Here is a 26,658-nt window from a genome sequence, read left to right on the forward strand (position 1 = left end):
GCCTTGGTGACTCACTGGGAAAGGGCTAAGTTGGCACGTCTCTTAGAGGGAGTAGGTGAACTGGGTGGTCAGGCAAGGTCAGGATAACATCTTGAGGTTGTTCTTGGAATTTACCACAGGGAGGGGTAGGGAATCTTTCTGAGAACAGTTGTCATTGTTTTGTGTTAATTAGCTTAGTCAGAATCTTGATCACCAAAGCTTTATCATATCACAGGGCATCCTGACATCAGATGTACCTCTCAGAAAGGTCACAAGTTTGTCATAGGCATCCTGACCACCAGATGTATTTCTCAAAACCTTGTTTTTATAACTTTGTTTTTCACATCTATGAAACTTTTTTTTTCAGAGCTGGGGACCGAACCCAGGGCTTTGCCCTTGCTAGGCAAGCGCTCTACCACTGAGCTAAATCCCCAACCCCACATCTATGAAACTTTATTTCTTCAGTGCGTGGTGTTAGCTGTTATTGATGTTATTGGCACTAATCTTGCTTGTATGACTCTTACTATAGGTAGACAGAGCTCGCCCCCCACCACTTGGCTTAGAAACCATATATCTATGGCAGGTTTTGTTTTTGTTTTTTTGGGTTTTTTTGCCTTCGTTAATTGTATTCCAAAGAGGTCTCACAGATTCAATCACAGATGGCAACATAGCCATCACAGCCTCTGATACATGGTAGCAAACAGTTAACAGTGGCAGAAGACCCGGCTGTCTGTTTAATGTCAGTGATATTTGGAAATACCCACAAGGGACTCCTGGGTCCAGGTCCAGGTCACTGTGATATTGTCTTGGTTGATTGCTATTCAGGCATGCTTGGGGGAGTTATTTAAAAACTCTTGTTCTAAGAGACTCTGTGAGATAACAGGGCTGAAGCAATCTATAGGTATTAACCACACGTCTATTAACAAAGTGGTCCATTTCTGTAGGAGACAATCATGTTGCCTACAAAGGCCACATACGCAGCTGTGCGAGGTAAGTCATTGTGGAATGTTCAGTGTAAATCATGGAGGAATCTCATTAAGGTCAGTGGTGGGTAAACATAGGTCTTTGGCTCTTCTGCTCACTGATTGCTTTTTTTGAAATCTCATTGTCTGGTGTCACAAGACTGGGAAACAGTCATGGTCTCCACCTCAGGAAATGGAGAGAGGCTGTGCATTTCTGTTTTCTTAACCCCTTTCCACCTCCAGGTCTCCTTATTGCCTAGCACATTTCTCAGAGTCGCTCAAGTATTTCATGTTTATCGAAGTATTTTATAAAAGCTCTTTTACTCTGTCAGATGACAAAGTAAAATCAAGACCAAGTTCACAACAAGCCAACAAAAATGTCGTTTATTCTAGTTTCTTCTAGAAGTGGTTGAAGCCAGATAACTTCAGGTTCAGCTGCCTGTATTCATGGTGGAGTACTCTCAGAATTAGAATTTGCTTTTGGAAATGGACTCTGCCGATTCTAGCTCTCTACATGGACTATCATGCTGAGAGTGGTTACTTTTTCCTCCTGGAAACCCTAGACACTGTCACCTGAAGCCTGTAACAAAAGAAAAAGCAAGTGGTCATTCCTGAGACCCAAGATCATATACATAAAAGTAATGTTATATGGACTGAAAAAGTGGTGTTTATATATTTAGGAATACACACACACACGCCCACACCCCACACACGTCACACACCTCATCATACCATACACATACCACACACATACACCACACACACATACCACACTACACACACACCATACACCCATTCCCCACACCCACCGCTTCTCAGTCTTGTGAGAACAATGAGATTTTATGACATAAATCCGGTGAGAGGAAGAGCTGAAGACCTCTGCTTGCCTGTTGCAGGAGTCAGTCCCCTGCTTCACCGGGTGGCTCCTAGGTATCAAACTCATGTCCTTAGATTTTGCACTCTTTACCCATTGAGTCATCTCAGCGGCACACACATGTCCAATTTTACATTTTCCTTGGTCAAAACAGAGGAATATACTTTTGTGCTTAAATCCTAAGAGAACATAACTGCAGAGTTTGGCCACGTGTTAGGCGTCTGACTTTGAGCAAAGGCCTTAATCTCTCAGTCTCATTTCCCAAATCCTTAAATGGTGGATGCTAATTGTATACTCTTGGATGTAGTTCCGTGAAGATTAAATAAACATTCACTGACATACAATGCTTAGCCGAGTTTTGGCAGGGAGAAATAAAACCAGAAAGGATCATCTTCGCTGTGACACTGTGTCCATTTTTATAAGAATCTTAGCAGGTTCTCTGTCAATATTACTGTGGTGGGTACAAATGCTTCTGTGGACAAATAGTCCCTTTAGAGTCTTACCACGGATGAATTGTTCTATTGAGGAAGTTTGCCAGGGCTCTAGATACGTTCAAGTCATGCTCATGCTGGGCAAATTTGTATTTTCCAAGCTAGCCCCACTTTGGTTCTTTTTTTTTTTCCTTTTTTTTTTTTCCAGAGCTGGGGACCGAACCCAGGGCCTTGTGCTTCCTAGGCAAGCGCTCTACCACTGAGCTAAATCCCCAACCCCCCACTTTGATTTAATAGCAAACAATTTCAAACTTCCATTAGGTACCCATTTTATTCATGTTTATCTCACATGAAAATTTTGCTCACCACTCTGTCTCTGTGAGCATTGCCTCAGGTGCTCTCCTGTTCTCTACGCTGCTTTAACTTGAAGGGGGCCACTCCCATATTAAGAGGGTTCTGAGAGTTACTGTACCGTGTCAGAGAGGAGAACCATTTCTGACCTGATGTGACATCATCCCTGAATTATCATTCTGCTGGATGAGCTCAGTTTCTTTGCCATGCCCACTCTTCAGGAGGACAGTTAAGGCTTTCCTCCTTCATGCACAGAAGTGGAGGGTACCTATGCAGACCTAGGGCAGAGATGCCCAGGACTGTAACAAATGTCTTGATTGGAATATCCATTGTGATGGTTTGCATATCCCTGGTCCATGGCAAGTGGAGGTGTGGCCTTGTTGGAATAGACGTGGTCTTGTTGGAGGAAGTGTGCCACTGTGTAGGTGTGGAATGAGACTCTTCCTCCTGGATGCCTGCAGAAGGGACAGTCTCCTTCTGGCTTCCCTCAGATCAAGTTGTAGAACACTTAGTTCCTTCTTCACTACCGTGTTTGCCTGGACGCTTCTGCCATGCTTCATGATGCTAATGGACTGAACCTCTGGACCTGTAAACCAGCCCCAATTAAACGTTGTCCTTTATAAATAGAGTCGCCTTGTTCACAGCGTCTCTTACAGCAATGGAAACCCTAACTAAGACACCCATCCTCAAGTCTTTCTTCCTGCTCCTTTTTTTTTCTTACATGTAATTCTCTCCATCTGACTTTATGCATCGAGAGATCACAGTTCCTCTTAGACTAGCATGATGCTAGCTGATTACATGGTCAAAGAAGTCTTGTTCTTAACCACACCACCAAGAACGGTACTTGGCAAGGATAAATGCACACTAAGTGCATTATTAATTAGCAAATGGGTTACTATGAAACAAGTATTTTAAAAACTGGTCACTGTTGACATATACCTAAAATATTTTCTTTTGTGTGTCTCCGAGAGAAGCAAGAGAGAGGAGTCAGCCTAAGGTCAAACGGCCCAGTAATCACACAGGAAGGCACAGACAAGCAATCTCATCATATACTGCTGACATAGTTATAAATTAAACGTGTGAGGTAGATGAGAGAGAGAGAGAGAAAAAAAAGATTGATAAAAGAGGCCATAAAATTATCTGGTTCTTTTTTTTGCCCTGGTAGATGACATGAAATAAGTCAAGTATGTTTTTCTAGTTTGAGGAATACTGCTAATGTCACAAGAAAAGATGAACAGGTTCCGTGAGCCCACAGCAAGGAGCATGAAGAGCTTTTATTTTGAAGCAAAAGGTTTAGTTGATTGAATTCACACACAGGCGGGTCTGTGGATCCTGAGTTTGAGGAATGACTGGGAGGGTTGAGCCATCAATGAGCACTGAGTGCTGAGCACTTGGAGAAATATGACTACCCTGAAGAAGGTCGTTGTGAAGATTGGTCAAAAATGGTGGTGGAAGAAGAGAGCTTAAAAAACTAACAAACTGTCCCGTCTTTGAGAAATATGGCTATGTACTCTCATCTACGGTGGCAATAGTGCCTTAAATGGACAATACTCTATTTAATTTTAGTGACTTGGAAATTCTGCCTTCTAGGAAAACGAATTCTTCTTAAGGGGATGCATGAAAACAGCTATTAATCTATGTTTGCGGAATGTACCTACTGATCATTAAAAACTGAATTAGAATTTTTGAAATCTGTGTGTGCTAAATTAATATACTCTAATGTTACAGACCTAAGAATTCAGTAATGTTCTAACCATTTCACACAAAAGATGTTGAATGCTATTAAAAAAACACAGACAACACTGTTTATATCCTCCGATGCTTTTCATTATGGTATAGTTGAAAAGCAATAACTCTCACCTTTTAACTTTGCAGTTCTGAGAGTCTTGGTAAGTGCATAACTCCTGTATCCATTATAGTCAAGAATGTCTAAGATGTATCAGTTATAAAGTCCCCCAGGATCCCTAATCATTTATGCTTCTTTAGAACTGGACAAGTTCAGGACATTCCTGTGACTCTGAAAGCCTTTAGTCAGGACAATAGAAGATTTCAGATGTCTATGGAGGATAGCACAGAAAGATTCACCTAGTAAAGATGTGTGTCTATGCCTATGTGTATGTTGGACACTTGTAAATGTTAAAGTTGCTTTTATTTCCTCAGATGAAGTGATAAGATGAGAGTCATACCCAAGTTTTATGAATACATGACTTAGGCTGAGTCCAGAGTGTTTCTATCTAACTATCCCTAAGGCTAGGCCTAGAAGCTTCTAGCTTTTGTTCATTCAAATCTTCTGCAAGCCTGGACCTTGAAGGCTTTAGCTTCTAGCCTTCTTCCGCTAACCTAGACCTAAAATGTTTCAACCTCTGAGACTTACTGCTGAATACACTTATCTTTTCTAGCTCTTTCTGAACTCTGGCTGACTCGTTCAATTCAGCTGTTCTAGCTCATACCCCTATCCAAGCTGACTGATTCAAATTGGCTTCTCTAGGCTTCTGATTGTATTGCTCTGCTTAGAAGAACTGCCTTTGAACTCTGAAGACTGAACTGCTCTGAACTCGACTGCTGTGCTTTGCACTGAACTGACCTGAACTGAACTCAACTGAACCCATCTGCACTGAACTACTCTGTCTCCCTTAGCCTCTCTTCCCTGTCTGTTCTCATGAGAGCTGGGCATATCCTATCTGTGATTCATTTTTGTCAAATCTTTCCCTGATTCGTCACTTTGTCTGCCCCTCAATAGGTTGTCATTGTTTGGGATTAAAGGTGTGTCTGCATTCTAGCAGGACCATAACAGTTTGGGTTCTGGGAGAAGACTGAGGAATTTCTATGGGATCGTAGTGGTTTGAATATGTTTGGCCCAGGGAGTGGCACTATTTGGAGGTGTGGCCTTGTTGGAGTGGGCATGGCCTTGTTGGAGTGGGCATGGCCTTGCTGGAGTGGGCGTGGCCTTGTGGGTGTGGGCTGAGGAGCAAGGTCAGCTGGGTGCTTTCTCTGCCCCCCTGAGCTGGCAGGCTTTCACCCTAGAATCTGGTTCCTGAGTCTTCATTAGCAAAATCCAGATGAGACTGAGATTTGATTTGAGGTTGAGATTTGTTTAAAAAATACAGCACACGATGATGTTGGAAAAGGTGTCAGAGTCTACAAGTCATCTCTGTTTGTATGAATTGTTGCTTCTCCAGCTGAGAAAACCACCAGGAATGCATATAAACAAAAATATTGACACCAAACCAAACCACGACAAATGTTTGAGTTTTACACAGGTAAGAAAACAAAACAACAACAACAACAACAACAACAACAACAACAACAACAACACACACACACACCTTTAAAAACAATATTGCATACTACCCTTCAGATATGTGTGATACATCATGATGATTAAGACTGCAGGCTTTGTCAAGCAGCTATGCTGTACTGGCTGGTTTTGTGTGTCAACTTGACACAAGCTGGAGTTATCACAGAGAAAGGAGCCTCCCTTGAGGAGATGCCTCCATGAGACCCAGCTGTAAGGCATTTTCTCAACTAGTGATCAAGGGGGAAGGACCCAGCCCATTGTGGGTGGTGCCGTCCCTGGGCTGGTGGTCTTGGGTTCTATAAGAGAGCAAGCTGAACAAGCCAGTAAGTAACATCCCTCCATGGCCTCTACATCAGATCCTGCTTCCTGACCTGCTTGAGTTCCAGTCCTGACTTCCTTTGGTGAACAGCAATGTGGAAGTAAGCTGAATAAACCCTTTCCTCCCCAACTTGCTTCTTGGTCATGATGTTTTGTGCAGGAATAGAAACCCTAATTAAGACAAATTGATAACAGCATAGTATTCTTGTGACAACCTGACCACGTCTTGGGGAGGACTGTGGAAGGGTTTTGGGTTAGTGAAAGGAAAATTATACAGATTTAAGGTTTAAAAATACGAAGTTAAAAGAGTATGTTTCAACTCAGGACTAAACACTGTGAAAAGCAAGTCCAGGCAGCCCTGCCCTGCCGCTCGAACTAACAGACCATAAAAGGAAAGGAATGCAGAACAGACCAGGAGTACCGGATCTGACTTACAGGCCACCTGGCAGGAAGAGATAAGCCCCCAGCCCCCGACATCCAGGATGCCCCAAACCTGCCAATGTGTGTAGCTATACCTTATTACCTCATCATGTGAAATAGCCAATCATATGTGAACATGTCTATGTGCCTCGTTTGAATCCACCAATCCCCGTAACTATGCATCTGCTTCTGTACGCCCGCTTCTGCTTCCCCAATCCCTATAAAAGCCCCATGCTGGAACTGCTGGGCGCGCAAGTCCTCCGAAGAGACAGTGTGTCCGCAGGTACCTGTGTTTTCCAATAAACCCTCTTGCTGATTGCATCCGAGTGGACTTGGCTCGGTCATTGGGCGCTTGGGACTCCTCCTGAGGGAAAGGTCCTCTCCGGGGGTCTTTCATTATGGGGGCTCGTCCGGGATTTGGAGACTCTCCGCCCAGAGATCACCGACCACCCACCGGGAGGTAAGCCGGCTGGCGTTTGTCTTGTCTGTTGTGTCTTGTCCTGTGAATGATCGATCAATAGGCTCAGATCTGGGGACTATCTGGGCAGGCCAGAGAAGGAGCTGACGAGCTCGGACTTCTCCCCCGCAGCCCTGGAAGACGTTCCAAGGGTGGTTGGAGGAGAGGGAGATCCGGATCCGTGGCACCTCCGTCCGTTTTCGGAGGGATCCGCACCCTTGATGACTCCGTCTGAATTTTATTGGAGTAGAGGATCCAAGACCCTCGCGGACTCCGTCTGAATTTTTGGTTTCAGTTTGGTACCGAAGCCGCGTGGCGCGTCTGCTTGTTACTTGTTTGACTGTTGGAATTGTTTGTCTTCTTTGTGACCTGACTGTGGTTTTCTGGACATGTTGTGTCTGTTAGTGTCTTTTTTACTTTTGTTTCGTGTTTGAATTTGGACTGACGACTGTGTTTAAAATCTTGGACTGACGACTGTGTTTGAAATCATGAAACTGTTTGCTTTGTTCGTCGAAGAGTTTTACTTGGTCCCCTTAACGCTTAGTGAGTAAGAAACTTAATTTTGTGGACCCCGCTCTAGTGGCGGTGTGTTGGTTGATAGCCAAAGTTAATTTTTAAAACACAGTGTTTTGGGGGTTGGGGATTTAGCTCAGTGGTAGAGCACTTGCTTAGCAAGCGCAAGGCCCTGGGTTCGGTCCCCAGCTCTGAAAAAAAAGGAAAGAAAAACAAAACAAAAACATAGTGTTTTATCTGTGCTTGTGCTCGCAGCTAGCTGTGATGAACTGGGAAAGATTTAAATTTTCCTTGGGAGTAAGGAATCTTAAAGGCGGAGTTTCAGCCAGTATGGCACTTAGTGCGTAGCTGCCTAAAAGATCAGAAATGCTGTCAACAGGCTATAAAAAAAAGGGACAGTCGGTGTTAGAAATGCTACGGGAAGAACTATCTAAAAAGGCTGAGAGCGAGGTGGGAGAGGACTATAAGGAAAACAAGAAAGGAATTTCTGACATTTGCTCACAGAAGGAGAGCGCTCATTAAGAGAAGTTCTTTAAGGAAGCCTGCCTTATCTGCTGTCCTTATTCCAAGGGAGGAGTCAGTCTCCAACATTAAATTACTTTTCTCGCTGGTCATCATTAACATGGAGAGTGCCTTTGGTCCTATCCCCACAGCAGCCAGTTCCTGCCCCTATGGTTAAAATGCCCCAGGTTGGGGGACAAAAAGAGCCCCTAAAATAGTTTCAAAGAATCTACAACTGTGAAGAACTTTGTTTTGCCAGTCAGGATTAATGTTTTCTTTTCCATGGGCCTATAGCCCACTGAGACAGTTTGGTAAAGGGCTGTTACTAAAGTCCTGAAAGTCCCAGGTGAACTGGTTACAATTCTTTTTTTTTTGTCAGCTGCTTAGTATCTAGCACCCAGGTTCTAACCATCTCTCCATCCTTTTGTTATTAGTTGTTACTAGAAGCCTAGTGTCATTTGGAGGCTGGTTCTCTTGAGAGGCAAAGCCACCAAGCTGACACTGAAGGGAGGTAGGTACTCCTTAAGGGAAAATCTAAGCCCAGAGAGACAGCCGGTAACAGCTAGGCTGCCTCTCTGCTCGCCTTTCTGTTTCATAGACAAAGCTTGTGCTTATATTTACAGTGGCCTTTTTGTCCAAAAAAAGGCCTCCTGGTTTAGCCGTGTGACTAAATGCTATTTGTCCTCTTCATTGGACCTCTCTCCTCTAGATTCCCTTCTTGTTTTCTCACCATCCCACGAGAGATGCTTGTTAGTAACTGTTACAGATCTTCTTTACCACCGAGGAAAGACAGAATCCTGCTAGAGGCCAGAAAGAATGTTCCAGACATGGATGGAAGGCTCCTGACTGTTGACTTCAATACGCCTGAAGGTAGGGAGTGCTCCAGGTCTGCCCCCAGGCTCCAAGGGTGGATCTCCTAGGGGCTGGAAAATGCCCCACCAATCTGGCTAAGATAAGGAAAGGGTATGAAGAGAAAGTTACAGAAATTTGAAGGGTTAAGCTAAGTTGCTGAGAGTTAGTATAAGTTACAGAGAAAGTAAGGTTAAACAAAGAGAAAGAGAAAAGAAGGTAAAAAGAGCAGAAAGCTAGGGAAGGAAAGAGACAAAAAGAAGAGGAAGCTAGAGAGCTAAAGAGAGATAAAAGTCAAGAGAGGAACATATACTGGCCACAGTAGTTAGGGAACCTAGGAAGACAGTACCTGGTAACAGAAGAGAATTCCTGGCTAAAGATCAGTGTGCCTAATGCAAAGAAAAAAAAGACACTGGGTCAGGGACTGCCCCAGAAAGAACAAGAGGGGACACTGGAGAGCCTCTCAGTCCTGGAGTGCTGGCTATGTGCAGAGATAGGAGGGAAGCCTGCCCAGTTGTTTTATGGATACAGGGACCCAATGCTCTGTGCTCCTATGCTCCAGTGGGCCAGTATCCAAAGACCTTGGGTACAGGGGCCTACTGGCAACAAACAATACTTATGGACTGCCCGAAGAACAGTGGACCTTGGCGTGGGCCAGGTAACCCACTAGTTCATAGTCATCCCTGACTGCCCCCATCCCTTGCTCATGAGAAAATTGCTCCCCAAAATGGCTTGCGTGGGCTGAAATGGCTGGGTGAGGCCATGTGTATGCATATCTACAGACTGTGTATGTGGAGCTTAAGACCTGTCTCAGTGCACCAGTACCTGATGCTGGGAGATGAATGGCTTAGCGCTGTTCTACTTGGAACATATCACTCCTGCCAGCCGGGCACTAACAATTATCACCCAATCCAGGACTTAAACTGTGATAGAGTGGCTGATGTTTGCCTTTGAATAGAGTGTCCCAAAAGATGGGACCACTGGTCAGCTGCCATGGACTAGATTCTCCACCTGTTGGGGGCAACAGGATTGCTGCCCAATCCGACCTGGAGCCACCACAGCACGAGTGTCAAGCACTGGCAGAAGCCCATGGGTGGAGGAAAGACCTCTGCAACTGGCTGATTGACCCCTGCTGAAAGCCGAGGCTACCTTGTCCACAGACGGGGACAGTTCTCTTCATGAAGGTCAGAGATAAGTGGGTGTTGCCATGGTGGACAACACAATGTCATCTAGGATGGCTGAACCTCAACCCCCCAGTACATCAGTGCCGCAGATGCCTTTGCCATCTCTTGGATGCCCTGGTGAAGCCAACAACTGTGAGTACTATTCATTGCTCAGGATATCAGGAGGGAAGAGATTCAGTGGCATTGGGCAGTAACAAAGCAGATAAAGTGGCTCGGGAAATGGCTATGCAGGAGCCTATCCTGGTTGCAGGCCTGCAAGAGGCAGCCACTGAGAACTAGGATCGGACTAAGGGATGGCCTCACTTAGAAAAGGCCCAAATTGCTTAAAAGATAAAGGACAATGGCACACTTGAGGGGAAAGCTATACTCCCCCAGAGAACAAAGAAAAGACTCACTTTGCCAAATACAGAAATGGACTCATTTAGGAGATAAAAAGTTTGTCCAAGTAGTTAAGTGTATGTAATAGACTTTAAGATTTTAGCCAGAGAGGCAGTAGAAAGTATAAGGTATGTCAATAAGTGAATGCTTAGCAAGCAAACAGGGCAAAGAGACCTAGAGAGTTTGGTGAAAAGTCGAAGTGAACTTCACTGAGATAAAACCAGAAAAATATAATCACAAGTATCTCCTAGTGCTTGTAGATACTTTTTCAGGAATAGATAGAAGCTTTCCTCACCAAACGAGAGACGGCCTCTGCAATCATCAAGAAGATACTGGAAGAAATCTTCCCCCGATTTGGAATGCCCAAGGTAATCTGGTCAGACAACGGCTCTACTTTCGTTGCCAAGGTAAGCCAGGGTGTGGCCAAGTATTTAGAGGTCGATTGGAAATTACATTGTATTTACAGACCTCAAAGTTCAGGACAGGTAGAGTAAATAAATAGAACTCTAAAAGAGACCCTGACCAAATTAACCATGGAGACTGGCGCAGACCGGGTGACACTCCTTCCCTCTTGCTCTCTTCAGAGCAAGAAATACCCCTTCCAGATTCAGCCTTACCCCCTTTGAGATCTTAAATGGGGCCTCAGCCCCCCTGACTGTATTAGATGATGTTACTGAACCAACATGTCATAGTGCCATAGTAATAATGATTTGTGTGCTAGGCTAAAAGACCTACAGGTGATACAGAAAGAAATCTGCTCAGAGCTGGCAGCAGCCTATGCCCTGGGGACCCCTGAGACATCTCACCAGTTCCAGGTCGGAGACTCGGCTACATACGATGGCACCGAACCCAGATACTCACTGGAAAGGACCGTACCTGGTGCTGCTGACCACCCTGACAGCCATCAACTCTCAGCCCTCACCAGCCGTGTACTAGCTGTTGGGGCTGAGAGCTGGGACCTAGAGGGAAACTCAGATCTTCAAAAAGCTCCCTAGACTTAATTTCATGTTTGCCCCGGGTTTTATCAAGATAGGTGTGGGGATAGGCTTGATTTCTATTACAAATGATGTAACATTGCATATGTTAGTACTCCTAACACTTCTTGGGACTGTGCCTCAGGGATCACAATCTGTATAAGTTTAGAAGTTCTAAAAGCTAGTCATGACCTTGGTGTGTAGGTTTAGATAGTGTCCAGAATGGAATCCTGATGCTAAAGACTTAGTAAGACACAAAAAAAGGAGTTGAGAATTACTTAGGGCTAAGGCTATCAAGGTGCTGCAAGAGCAGCACAAGGACATCTGCTGTTGCAATGCAAGGCTTATAGAGAATTCAGAACTGCCATTCAGGAGTAATTAAAGACTCCATGAATAAACTTAGAGAAAGGTTAGACAAAAGGCAGACAGAGAAGCGCATCAGGGATGGTTTGAGAGCTGGTTTAGTAGATCTCCTTGGATGACTACTCTGGTATTTTCCCTTATGGGACCCTTCTTAGTTTTGCTTCTGCTTCTGATTATAGGTCCATGTGTGTTAGAGAAACTAGTTAATAGGTTTGACTCCTACAAAAAGATAGAGACGCTCAACAAGGTTGGTTTGAGTCTTGGTTCACTCGGTCTCCCTGGATGACTACCCTACTCTCTGCTATATGGCTGGGCCATTACTAATAATTTTCTTGGTTTTAGTTTTTGGACCCTGCGTGACAAACAGGTTAATTGCTTTTGTTACAAATCGAGTGAGTGCTGTGCGGTTGATGGTTCTGAGACAACAGTACCAGTCAGTTAGGACAACTGGTGAGACCAAATACGAGACTTGATATCAAAATTCTAAGATTAGAATTACTTAGTAGAAGAAGAGGGGAATGAAAGGAAAATTATACAGATTTAAGGTTTAAAAATACGAAGTTAAAAGAGTATGTTTCAACTCAGGACTAAACACTGTGAAAAGCAAGTCCAGGCAGCCCCGCCCTGCCGCTCGAACTAACAGACCATAAAAGGAAAGGAATGCAGAACAGACCAGGAGTACTGGATCTGACTCACAGGCCACCTGGCAGGAAGAGATAAGCCCCCAGCCCCCGACATCCAGGACGCCCCAAACCTGCCAATGTGTGTAGCTATACCTTATTACCTCATCATGTGAAATAGCCAATCATATGTGAACATGTCTATGTGCCTCGTTTGAATCCACCAATCCCAGTAACTATGCATCTGCTTCTGTACGCCCGCTTCTGCTTCCCCAATCCCTATAAAAGCCCCATGCTGGAACTGCTGGGCGCGCAAGTCCTCCGAAGAGACAGTGTGCCCGCAGGTACCTGTGTTTTCCAATAAACCCTCTTGCTGATTGCATCCGAGTGGACTTGGCTCGGTCATTGGGCGCTTGGGACTCCTCCTGAGGGAAAGGTCCTCTCCGGGGGTCTTTCATTAGAAGAGCCATTGGGGGTTAAGAGCTCTGTGGGAAGTTCTGAAGGAGCTTGGAAGATAATGTTGAGAACAGTGCAGAAGATGGAGGCCTGCCTGGCTTGTGAAATTTCAAAGGGAAGATTAAAAACTCTTACCATTGCTGTTTTGATTGTGAAGAATTCGTGGTTAGCTGGGGCTGAAGAATCAGCTGTGATTAACAAGGTATCATAACCACTGAAGTGAAACCTTTGCATTACTGGGACTATCGATGCTGGTCAGCTGGAGCTAAGAAATTAACTGTGATGGTACCTCGTGCTGCAGTTGGACTTGGTAATGTGTAAGAGTCACCCAGGTGGTACTGGTTTTGAAGGCATAAAGGAGTCATGAAGAACAGCAGAGGCTTGGCACTGTGAGAGGCCATGGAAGGCCATTGGTAAAGGTCCAGCCTCAGTTATAGTTGATAGCCCATGACTGAAGGGGTCATGTAAAGGATTTGAGGCTTGGCACCATGAAGAGAGCCTGTGAGAGTCTATTGGTGAAGCCTAGTTGCAGTGGAAGACAGCAGTGTTTTGGAGATGCCAGTATCATGAGATGGCCACCAAGAGCAGCAGCAACAGTGGAGTACAGCAGCTGGAGTCTAGAAGACAAGCTGTGTGCTACAAAGGGCAGAGCTGAAGAAGTGACCCAAGCCCTTGGAGGAGCAGAGAAGAGGGTGAGTGGATCCCAGACATTGGACGATTAGAGTTTGATTTCGCTTTTGATTGTGACTGTGCCCTGATATTTTTCCCTCTTGAAGGAAATATTTTAGTGGAGCCCACAGTTAAGAGACTTTGAGTTGTAAAACAAAAACTTTGAGTTTAAAGAGATTGGATATTTTACAGGGATTGAAATTTTACAATGTAAAGACTGTGGGACTTTTAAAGTTACTTAGATTTTGTGGATGGATAAGAAAGTAAGGGCTGAGGCTTAATAGTGATGTGTTTGTGTGTCAAGTTGACAAGGGGTTAATTGTACTGGCTGGTTTTTTGTGTCAACTTGACACAAGGTGGAGTTATCACAGAGAAAGGAGCCTCCCTTAAGGAAACGCTGTTGGTGCCCCATGCCTGCACCAACACGGTACTGAGAATCAGGCGAAAGCCTGCGGGATTAAAGAAACACACACATACAGTAATTCATGTCAAGCCAGAAGAGAAGGGGCTCCTGTAGCTTTATTCACCAAATATATACCCCAAGTTCACCAGGTAGAAAATATCTGGGAAGCACAGTGGGAAACCCTGGCTGGAGACTTCGGTAACAAAAGACCTACTAAGTGCCCTGAATTAACTAGGGAGAAATCCAGGAAGACCAGCCTAAATCTCAAAGACAAAGACCGGGAAGACAGGAGGCTCTGACAAAATGCCTCCATGAGATCCAGCTGTAGGGCGTTTTCTCAAGTAGAGATCAATGGTGGGAGGACGCAGCCCATTGTGGGTGGTGCCATCCCTGGCTTGGAAGTCTTGGGTTCTATAAGAAAGCAAGCTGAGCAAGTCTGGGGATGCAAGGCAGTAAGAAACATCCAATTCTTACAGACAAGTTATTTTTATCTTCTTAATTTTTCAGTTTGGAAAAATAATGCTTTATATTTTTTTGTTTCATTACTAGTATAATATGGTATGTCATTTAATAAAATAACAGCATTATTTATGATGAAAAACTAAAAGGTTACTAAGCAAATTCTTAGCGTTCAGGATAAGTATCATACACAAGCCACAAATAGATCTATTATATAACCATAACGTGCTCTAACCATAAAATACCAGCAAGGATTACCTAGTCCAATTAGGCCAAATGTTTATAAATAGCTCTTTTAAAATGAGGGAAAATATCCCCTAGTAAAACGCAGGCCTCCCTCAGAACCCGGCAACCATTGTGTGAGCCTGACTAGGGTGTCTGTGTTTCCAACATCAGCGAAGGATGTTGAAGGTTTCATGAATCTGTCTGTATATCTGCAATGCATCAAGAAGTGCATATTCTATGTGGTAATTTAATCATCTAAAGATCTGAAATCAGGAAAGATCTTTCAAGTATATTTACAAAACACTAACCCAATTTAAGAGACTAATTCTGGACAATAATTTTCTTAGTGTAAATAAAAAAGTATTAATTAGGAAGGAAACCATAAAATCTGATTTTATGATAGTTTAAAAAAATATCAGTATTACAATTTTACTGTCATTCTTGCTCTCTTGTTCTCTCTTGCTGTTTTGCTCTCTTACCCTCTTCCCACTTGGTCCCTTTTCTCCCCATTCCCCTCCTGTCTCTCTTTCCTGTGCTCATGGGTGGCCTCTGTTTCTCCATTCTCTCTCAGCCTTTCTCTGCCTCTACCCTCTTATCTTCCTTCCCCATGCCCTGAATAATTTTTTTTTTACTGTCTTCCAGCACACTACGATAGCATTTGAAGATATCATGGAGCAACTCGTATCATTAAGTTTAAGCCTGTTGTTTTTGATTCTGAAAAGTCTGGTATAGGCTTATGTGTTAAGACCTGGGCCACAGTTAATGCTACTATTTTGAAAAGTAGAAACTAAAAGGTCAGACCAGTTGGAGAAAGTACATATGTGATGCATAGTAGTTCTATCTTTCAACCTACTTCCTGTGTGCCATGATTTTGACAACTGTCCTCTACGACACTATCTGGATTCATAATATTCTGCTCCAGTACATGGAGGAAAGTGAGCATTGACTTGGAAATTATGAGCCCAAATAATTGTTTTATGAGAGTCTGGTGGTTTGAATGAAAATTGCTGGCATAGGTTCATATGTAGACTGCTTGGTCCCTAGTTGTTAGAACTTTTGGGCAAGGACTAGGTCTGACCTTGTTGAATGAGGTGTGTCACTGGGGGTAGACTTTGAGGTTTCAAAAGCTCATCATTTGCATTTGGCTCTGTCCATCTGTCCATCTTTCATCTGTCCACCCATCTGTCTGTCCATCTGTCTCTGTCTCTCCCCCTCCCTCCCTCTTCTCTCTTTCCCCATCCCTCCCTCCCTCTTTGCCTCCTACTTGTGGACTCATTTTAAAGTCTCAGCTGCTGCTCCTCCAGCCCCATGCCTGCCTGTCTACTTCCATGATTCTTGAGACGATGGTCATGGAGTGTAACTCTCTGGGACTGTAAGCTCGAATAAATTCTTGTAAGACTTGCTTTGGTCACGGTGTCTCTCACAGACATAGAAGAATGTATAAGAATGTGTAGGAGTTTAGAGAAGCCCAGGATGCTGTAAGAAGAGCTCATGGGAGCCTATGGGAGGTCAGAACAATAGAACAAGCTAGAAATGAAGTGTACACAGTAGAGAATATACTCATGAGATTTCTGTTAGATGTAAAGACTTCACTGCAAACTAGATTAGAGGCCAAGCGTGTGGCATTCTGCTAAGAACGCATTTTGATTTTGATTGTGTTTTAAGTCTTTGAAGGAAGCTAACTTTAGAAATAATCGTAAGGAAAATTTTAAGACAGCACAGCCTTCAGGCTGCAGCATGGTTATCAATGGCAATAATCTTGGGGAACTAAAATATTAACATTTGGATAAAAAAGGCTGTGTTTAAAGTAGTTAAGGAAGATTTGATGGTTACAGTGATGACACCCTACTGGAAAAAATTGATTTTATCTTTACTACAAGAAATCAATTGAGCATAGCTTAGTAAATAGGGGTGGAACTTTGAGTCCAGTCTCCCTTATTAGGCTGGGTTTTTGTCTGGTTTGAACTCATTCAGACCTTGTGCATGCTAGCACAGTCTCTGTGAGTTCCTTCGTACATCAGCTCTGTTGTGTCTGGAACATGCCTTTTTGTTGGTGTCATTGACAACCCCTGGCTCTTGTAATCTTTCCAATTCTTCTTCACCTGTGGGTCCCTGAGCTGAGGAGAATTTGTAGAGGGAGAAATTTAAGATAACACAAGTTAAATATTTTATTCAGTTCCCGCAGAACAACATTTTGGGTAACCTTGGACTGGTCTTGTCCTCCACTGTTTACTTTATTTGGTGAGGAGAGAGAGAGAAACTATAGAATATTCTAGAAATGCAATGTCTGAAAATAGCCTTGGCCTTATCTTTGGCAGTCAAAGGAAAAGTAACAGGGATGAGCTACCTTGGAGGGTCAGAACTTCCTTTCCCACTTTTCGAAGGTTGTATGGTTCATGAGGCATACAACCTGAGGTAGACTGCTTATCAGACCCTCAGTACAACTTGGGAATGTTCTACTTAGACCACAATTGTCATGAGAAGTTTTGGGGACTTGCTCAGAATAGAAAGAGCCTTGGTCTCGTCTATATTTTTTTGATTATATGCAAATAATATTGCTATTCCATGTAAGGCATATGTGTGTGTGTGTGTGTGTGTGTGTGTGTGTGTGTATGTGTACGCGCATGCGTGTGTGTGCTCACTAGTTTCTTGTAATTGGTTAAACTGTAGCACAGAGTCAGTGGGATGTCTGGACTTTGGATAGGGAAGCAAACCACTGTATTAGAAGCTGAGGGCTCACATCTTTACTAGGAAGCAAGAGGCAAAGACAACACTGGGGATGGCGGGAATCTTTTGAAACTTCAGTCCGACCCCCAGTGATATACCTTCTCCGACGAAGTCATACCTCCTAATCCTTCCCAAACAGTTCCAACAACTGGAGACCAAGTATTTAAACATATGAGTGACCCGTCCAGCAGGTCTAGTTATTCAGGGTTCCGAAGAGGCGCTACCTGAGGGTCAAGGGGGGGGGAGAAAAGGAGACCAAGCAAGGTTCTGTTGTCAAGGTCTCGTTTATTGGGGTGAGCGTTACAGCTTATAAGGCATTCAGATAGGGGGAGTGCCTTTTGTGAAACACAAATGAGGGGCGAGGGTATTCAGGCAGTGATAGCAGGAGGCAAAGAGGTCAGGCGGTGGAGACATCTAGTGTTTGCTCAGGAGACATCTGGTATTTGCTCGGGCTGAAGCATTCTGTGATTGTTATCTTCCTGTGCTGTAAATTCATGGGAGAGGCTTTTGTCCAACAATCTCAAGACTTTATGGCAGTCATCTTAGGGGTGAGTATCTGTGGCCATACAGCCCAGAGTCACGTAGCCACTTTGAGCTATACAGTCACAAAGCGGCCAGGCCCAAATCCAATACGCCTCCCTACATATGAGCTAATGGAGATTATTTTCTTTCAAACCACTACAGAGAGGAAAGAGAAAGGGGGAAGAGAGAGAGAGAGAGAGAGAGAGAGAGAGAGAGAGAGAGAGAGAGAATGAATGAATGAATATGAATGAGAATGAATGATTACAAATTTTGAAAAATACTTTTCACATTTTTCTTTCATTTTTTATTGGTTGTTTTATTGACTTATATTTCAAATGTTATCCCCCTTCCCAGTTTCCCCTCCACAAACACCCTATTCCCTGCTCATTTACCCTGCCTCAGCACCCTAGCATTTCCTTACCTTGGGTCATCAAGCCTCCACAATGCCAAGGGCTCCCCTCCTAGTGATACCTGATAAGGCAATCCCCTGCTACATATCCAGCTCGAGCCATGGGTCACCCCATGTGTACTTTTTATTTGTTGGGTTAGTTCCTGGGAGCTTTGCAGGGTCTGGTTAGTTGTTTTTTCTTCCTATGGGGTTGCAAACCCCTTCAGCTCCTACAGTCCTTGCCCTAACTTCTCCATTGGGGTCCCTGCATTCAGTCTAATGTTTGGCTGTTTGCATCTGCATCTGTATTGGTCAGGTTCAGGCAGAGACTCTCAGGGGACAGCTATATCAGGCTCCTGTCAGTAAGCTGTTCTTGGCATCAGCAATAGTGTCTGGGTTTGGTGTCTGTATATGGGATGGATCCCCAGGTGGGACAGTCTCTGGATGGCCTTTCCTTCAGTCTCTGCTCTACTCTTTTGTTCCTGCATTTCTGAGATTATTTTCTTCCTCCTTCTGAATAGGACTGTAGCATCCATACTTTGGTGTGGTCTTCTTTCTTCTTGGGTTTCATATGGTCTGTGAGTTGTATCGTGGGTATTCTGAGCTTCTTTTTGGTTAATATCTGCTATCCAGTGAGTATATACCATGTGTGTTCTTTTGTGACTGGGTTACCTAACTCAGGATGATATTTTCTAGTTACATCCATCTGCCTAAGAATTTCATGAAGTCATTGTTTTTAATAGCTGAGTAGTACTCCATCATGTAAATGTACCACATTTTCTGTATCCATTCCTCTGTTGAGAGACATCTGGGTTGTTTATAGCTCCTGGCTATTATAAATAAAGATGCTATGAACATAGTGGAGCATGTGTCCTTGTTCTATGGTTGGCTCATCTTTTGGGTGTACGCTCAGGAGTGGTATAGCTATGTTCAATTTTCTGAGGAATCTCCAGACTGATTTCCAGAGTGGTTGTACCAGCTTGCAATCCCACCAACAATGGAAGAATTTGGTTTTGTCATGGAATATCTTGGTTTCTCCCTCTATGGTAATTGAAAGTTTTGCTGGATATAGTAGCATGGGCTGGCATTTGTGTTCTTTTAGGGTACGTATGATATCTGTCCAGGATCTTCTAGTTTTCGTAGTCTCTGTTGAGAAGTCTGGTGTAATTCTGATATGTCTGCCTTTATATGTTGTTGGACCATTTTCCCTTACTGCTTTCAGTATCCTTTCTTTTGTTCTGTGCAATTTGGTGTTTTAAATATTATGTGACTGGGGGAATTTATTTTCTGGTCCCATCTGGTATTCTGTAGGATTCTTGTATGTTCATGGGCATCTCTTTCTTTAGGTTAGTAAGTTTTCTATAATTTTGTTGAAGATGTTTGATGGACCTTTGAGTTGGGAATCTTTACTTTCTTCTATACCTACAATTTTTTTTTTTTTGGTTCTTTTTTTCGGAGCTGGGGACCGAACCCAGGGCCTTGAGCTTCCTAGGCAAGTGCTCTACCACTGAGCTAAATCCCCAACCCCTATACCTATAATTCTTAAGTTCAGTCTTTTCATTATGTTTTTTTTTTTAATGTTTTGAGTTAGGAAATTTTTGTATTTTCTTTGACTGTTGCGTCAATGTCTTCTGTGGTATCTTCTGTGCCTAAGATTCTCATATATCTTGTATTCTGTTGGTGATGCTTGTATCTCTGACTCTTGATCTCTTTATTAGGTTTTTCATCTTCAGGGTTGTCTCCCTTTGTGATTTCTTTCTTGTTTCTATTTTCTTTTTGTTTTTAGATTCTGGATAGTTTTGTTCAATTCCTTTATCTGTTTGACTGTGTTTTCTTGTATTTCTTTAATGGATTTATGTGTTTTCTCTTTAAGGGTTTCTAACTTTTTACCTGTGTCCTCCTGTATTTCTTTTAAGGGAATTATTTCTGTTCTTCTTAAAGTCCTCTATCATTATCATAAAATGTGATTTTAAGTCAGAATCTTGCGTTTCTGGTGTGTTGAGGGCATATATAGGGTTTGCTGTGGTATGAGAATTGGGTTCTGATGATGCCAAGTAGCCTTGGTTTCTGTTGCTTATGTTTTGTGCTTGCTTCTCATGATCTGGTTGTCTCTGGAGTAAGCTGGTCTTGCTGTCTCTGACTGTACCTTGTTCCTGCTGTGAGCCTTTGAGCCTGTGATCTTAGGTGTGTCAGCTCTCCTGAGAGACCAGGTTTTTCTGGGCAGGATTTGGGTATGGAGAGCTGTGTCTCAGGGTTAGGAATTGTAAGGATCCTGTCCCTAGCTGCTCCACAGTTTCTGTGCAGTAGTGGTGGTCTCATCTATTATCTTATGTGTCAGCATTCCTGGGATCTCATCTCTCTCCACATTTTTCTAATATGGTTAAAACTACAATTTTAAAGATTAAAGTATCATTTTATTACTCTTAACAATATCATGAAATACTTAAAACCAAAGAGAAAAATGATATAGTAGCATGCAGACGAAAGATATAATAATAAAAAGACAGCTGCCTCTGGGCAGAGACATGGAAGCCTCATGACCATTTACATCATATTTTGTGGAGGAATACATTTTTGAATGAATGAATACATGCTTGATATTATTTTGATTCTAGTAGTATGGAAGTGAGAAGCTGTATTACACTGAATGTATGGTTTAGGAATAAGAATGGTCCTCATAGACTGATATATTTGAATACTTGGTCTCTAGTCGGTGGAAGTGTTTGTGAAGGACTAAGAGATGTGGTCCTGTATCTGCAGTGGACCCTGAGGTTCTCAAAGCCATTATCCCTTTTCACTTTGCTTCCTGCTTACACATCATGATGTGAGATCTCAGTTGTTCCCGCTACCATGCCGTTGCTTCAATGTAGAGGAATTTTAATTCAACAACACGGCTACTCTGGCAAAGTGTTACATCCAAAGACCGCATAGGTCTATGTGATCCAGCTGGAAAGCAGGCATGCTCTGGATTACATCTGATTTGGTTAGAATACAGCCATGTCCTTGGTGTGCATCTTTATACTTTTTTTTTCTTTTTTTTTTTTTTCCGGGACTGGGGATTGAACCCAGGACCTTGTGCTTCCTAGGCAAGCGCTCTACCACTGAGCCAAATCCCCAACCCCAAGGTGTGCATCTTTAATCCATAACAACGAAAGTTAAGGATGGTTTGTAGACGGAAGAAGCCTTGTTTGAAAGTGATGTATAGTTGAGGGACAAAGTGGTGAATCAGAGAATGACTTTACAGAATGATTTAGAGATAGGATATGCCCAACTCTCATGAGAACAGGCAGGAATGAGGCTACTTAGAAGAACAGTGCAGAGTGAGTCAGTTGTGGAGGGCGGTTCAGTGAGTATAGTTTAGTTGAGTTCAGGCAGTGCAGTAGAGTTCAGTTCAGTGAAGTTCAGGGTATTGATGAGTGAGTTTAGTTGAGTTCATACAATTCCATTTAGTTCTGTTCAGTTTGTGAAATCTGTGAAGCCACTGCAGTCCGTGCAGTTCAGTTTGAGGAATTCGGAGACAGTTTTTTCCAAGCAGAACAATTTAGTCAGAAGCCAAGAGAAGCCACTTTTGATCAGTCAGCTTGAAGAGTTTTGTGCCATAACAGTTGAGTTGAACCAACTAGCCAGAGTTCAGAAAAGAAATAGATAGGGCAAGGTTATTCAGCAGTAAGACTCCAAAAAGACAAATATGATCTGGCAAGTAAAAGTTACTTTTGCACTCCCAAGAACATGGACTCTAACCATATGGATCCTTAAGCCCAATTAAACATGCCTTGGTCACAGTATTGTCACAGCAATAGGAAATCTAACTCACATAGGAATCGATCATTATCTATATCCTCTTGACAGATTTAAATATGCAGATTTTTTCCTATTCAAATCATTTCATTTTGAATACCCTGAATAGTTCGTCATGTTGTAAACTCAATCAAACTTGGGCATTGTGAAGAAAATCTAAATACACTTAGGAAAATCCATACATCTTCTGCAAGATGCATAACACTTATGGAAACATAGATTTGGATGATGATTGACCAAAAGCCACAGAGCAAGTACTTGTGTGATATTCAGACAACGTTAGCAAAAGGATAAGTTCAGTAGATAAGATTTGCATTTGCTCCTAGCAGCCACAGCTAGGTAGACGTGTGCGTTGATTCTGAGGATTATGATAGTCTTATTATAAGCCAAATTCTGGAGGAAACTTAGAGATAGGAATGGATAACGTGTCAGGGGTCTTGGTCCATCCTAAAGTGTCTGTAGGTGGTTACCAGAGCAGTTTCTTAGTCACTGAAGTCCACTGGTAAACGCTGAACTGTCAAAGAAGAAAGAAATCCCACATATCCTCTTACAGAGTTATCAGGTGGTGTAGAGATAGAAGAATTTAAGACAAATGAAGCATTTCTAAAACAACAATTATGGACAAATCATTCTGTTATGAAAAGGATTTTATCGATGCTTTCGTTTTTCTAACCCCTACTCGGCCCCTGCCTCAGAACGAGAGACATAAAAACAGGAAAAAAAAAAAAAACAGGAGGAAGGAAATATTTTTAAAAAATGCCTTTTTGAAACAATTACCCATTAGAATAAAAATACTATCATTATAAATCGTTTCTGGTCACTGATCTTCCCATGAACTGTATAAATCTTACTAATTTAGTGAGAAATGCAACAAAAAGTTTTAGGGAAAAAAATCTGCAGAGAACTAAAACAGAAGTATTAATTGCTGTGGAATGAAGGAGCTCGCATCTCAGCGAAAGAATGGTACATGGTTTGAAAGATATGGACTCCAGTACACAGGTTGAAACGTAATGGCCATTAATTTGAATGCTTCTAAACCTTGAGTAGCTTACACTCCAATGAGCATACTCACGAACATATCTTAAGTCACACATTTAGCTATTACCCTGGGATATCCACCCTAAAGCAAAAGTACACTGAATTACTGCAACCTACATGTTCTTTGACTTGTGATGGACCTGTGTCCACAAAATGCATTAGCAAGAAGAGAACACATGCACCAGTCTATTGTAAGTCAGGGGATTTCTGCATTAGGGCAACTGCTCAGTGGGAGGTGATTAAGTCAGAAGGCTCTACCCTATTGGCAGCACTGGCACGTTTACAAAGGTCTTGAGGGTGAGTAGAAAAATCTTGCCTTTTTGCCTTCTATTGTGTGAGAAACCATGTGGCCTGGCCATAAGGGATGTGGAGACATAGCATCATTTGGAGTGGGGAGCAGGGAGCAGAGAACAGGTCTCATTGCACAACAGTATTTTTGGTGTGTGTGTGTGTGTGTGTGTGTGTGTGTGTGTGTGTTTTCATTTATTCTTTTTTAAGCTTTATAGTTCTGTAATAAATTCTAACAGTGTCCGGGAAATGGCTTATACATAGAGTAGGGGGGGAAACTTCCTCAGCCTGGGGTGGGGAATGGGAGAGATGCACCATGCATAGGGTATTACTTGGGTAAGGTTATTTTATTTATTTACATTCCAAAGGTTATCCCTCTTCCTGATTTCCCATCTGCAAACATCCTATCCCATCCTCCCCTGCCCCTGTTTCTATGAGGGTACTCCCCCCAACCTGCCCACTCCCCCCTCACATGTCCTAGCATTCCCCTACATTGGGGCATCAAGCCTTCACAGGACCAAGGGCCTTCCCTCACATCCTCTGCTACATACGCAGCTGGAGCCATGGGTCTCTCTATGTGTATTCTGGTTGGTGGTTTAGTCCTTGGGACTTCTGGGGCAGGGGAGAGGGTCTGGTTGGTTGATACTGTTGTTCTCACTATGGGGTTGCAAACCCCTTCAATTCCTTCCCTTCTTTCCTTAGCTCCTTCATTGGGATCCCTGTGCTCAATCTGATAGTTGGCTGCAAGCGTCCCCATCTGTACTGGTCAGGCTCTGGTTGGTAGGCATTGTAGTTCTTATGGGGTTGCAAGCCCCTTCAGCTCCTTCAATCCTTTCTCTAATTCCTCCAACGGGGACCCTATCCTCATCCAATGGTTGGCTGTGAGCATCCACCTCTGTATTGGTCAGGCTCTGGCAGAGCCTCTCAGGAGACAGTTATATCAGGCTCCTGTCAGCAGGTACTTCTTTGTATCAGCAATAGTGTCTGGGTTTGGTGGCTGCATGTGGGATGGATCCCCAGCTGGGGTAGTCTCTGGATGGTTTCTGCTCCATTCTTTTCTGTATTTCCTCTGGACAGGAGCAATTCTGGGTTAAAATTTTTGAGATGGGTGGGTGGCCCCATCCCTCAAACAGGGGCTGGGCCTAACCTTTGGATATGGTCTCTACAGGTTGTCTCCTGTTTGTTGGACATTTCAGCTAATGTTATCCCTTTTGGGTACTGGGAGCCTCTTGCTTTCCTAGCATCTGGGACTTTCTGATGGACTTATGGAGAGTCATAGAGGAAAACATGCAGCCAGGGCTTCCACACATGTGTGCTTGCACTGTGCCAGATGTGTACCAGACATAAACACACACAAACACACACACACACATACACACACTCATATACACACAAATACACACACAAGCACAAACACACACACAAACACACATGTAAACACATACATACACAAACACACATACACAAACACACAAACACACACAAATACAAACACAAACACAAACACACACAGACACACAAACATAAACACACAGACACACAGACACACACACATACAAACACACACGCAAGCACACGCAAGCACACACATGCACACACATGCATACACATGCATACACATGCACACACATACAAACACACACACAAACACATATACACACACACCCACTACGGGAATACAGGGAAGTTGAAGGGTCATGGTAGTTTTGTATCTTGTTTACCAATGCTCAGTGTCTGCTGGCATGAGCAGGTATCTCACAGGGAAACCACTGTACAGCAGTTCATAAAAAAATATCCATCAGTTTACCCATGTAGTGAACAAAAGGCAGAGAAAGAGAGAGCCAAAACTAAAAACCAAGGCCCCTCAAATACCAATTCACATCCTCGTTCCTATCCCATATATAGGGTTTACTAAGATTCTCTTCATAAAGAAAGGTGCCATTTCACTACCTAAAGACTATACATGGACTGACCCTGGACTCTGACCACATAGGTAGCAATGAACATCTTAGTAAGAGCACCAGTGGAAGGGGAAGCCCTGGGTCCTGCTAAGACTGAACCCCCAGTGAACTAGACTGTTGGGGGGAGGGCAGCAATGGGGGGAGGGTTGGGAGGGGAATACCCATAAGGAAGGGGAGGGGGGAGGGGGAGGGGGATTTTTGCCCGGAAACCGGGAAAGGGAATAACACTCGAAATGTATATAAGAAATACTCAAGTTAATAAAAAAAAAAAAAAAAAAGAAAGGTGCCATTTGAAACTATAAATTCGTATGTCAAGGATTGCACGTATAAATTGTGTAAGAACTAAACAGGAAGCCGATGGATTGTACAAGAGTGAAAATTCTCTTTTCCTTGAATCTGCCTTTCTGTGTAAAAATCACTTCATTTGTAGATTGCGTTCCCACCCACATAAACTTCGCCTGTGCACAATGCTTGCTCCCTCTTCCTGGGTCGCAAGGAGAACCACTGAGTCCAGATTTAATGATATAGGCAGCTTTATAACAAGATAGAAGCTGGGATTATGGCGGCTCAACTTCTCTAATTAAATGTTATCCCTAACACAGGCAATCTGTGTCAAACAAGGAGAAAGAGAATCATTAGTTTCAGTAGGTTTGCATTATTTTGCCTTCCATAAGTCAGAGAGATTTGACTGCATCTTGGAGATTATCATCTCAAAATTATAACATTGTATAATTTAATTACAAATAACCCGGCCAGCTTACTTCGATTCTCATTACTCTGACATTTTCTAAACTTGTAGATTCTTTGAAGGGTGTCTTAATTTGCCAGAGAAATCACAGTCTGAAGTCGCTGTAGAGGTATAAAAATAGTTACCTTTGATTCTCTGGGTTGTTTGATAAAGTCACCGGTGCTGAAAAACTCCAGTCATCCATCTGAGTCTTTTGTCAATACTTGACAAGCCTCTTGACACGGTAGCTCACATGCGTGGAGTTCTCTGATCTTTGTATTGAACATTTTACTGAGGGGGAAAAACAAAGACTTAACTGCCCGCAGGTAGCGACCAAATGGTTAAACATTTATTTTATTGAAGTTTTGTTAGCTGACATTTAGTTCTCGCCCAGGCCTCGGCAGTCCTCACAGCATCATGTTTACCTTCATGCTTCTTGGATCTCAGAACACAAAGCTTCCGAGGTGTCACCATGGACAGCACAGAGGTGCTATGAATAGCATGGCTGACAGCTTCCGGTTTCCG

General features: G+C 43.1%; 1 long non-coding RNA gene across 3 annotated transcripts; it reads right to left on the reverse strand.

The window, feature by feature from the left end:
* Positions 1-1,309: 1,309 nt before the first annotated feature.
* LOC108353250 (uncharacterized) lies at positions 1,310-26,658 on the reverse strand. 3 transcript variants are annotated; one of them, XR_001842549.2, is made up of 3 exons: positions 26,559-26,658; positions 26,280-26,424; positions 1,310-1,521 (listed from the first exon to the last, which is right to left on the reverse strand). It is a non-coding gene; the product is annotated as an uncharacterized LOC108353250 (long non-coding RNA). The 3 variants fall into 3 exon arrangements; XR_005497667.2 differs by lacking the exon at positions 1,310-1,521 and adding an exon at positions 17,269-17,895; XR_005497668.2 differs by lacking the exon at positions 1,310-1,521 and adding an exon at positions 22,614-22,633.

The sequence above is a fragment of the Rattus norvegicus genome, chromosome 20 (genome assembly GCF_036323735.1).
Source record: "Rattus norvegicus strain BN/NHsdMcwi chromosome 20, GRCr8, whole genome shotgun sequence".
Classification (NCBI taxonomy): domain Eukaryota; kingdom Metazoa; phylum Chordata; class Mammalia; order Rodentia; family Muridae; genus Rattus; species Rattus norvegicus.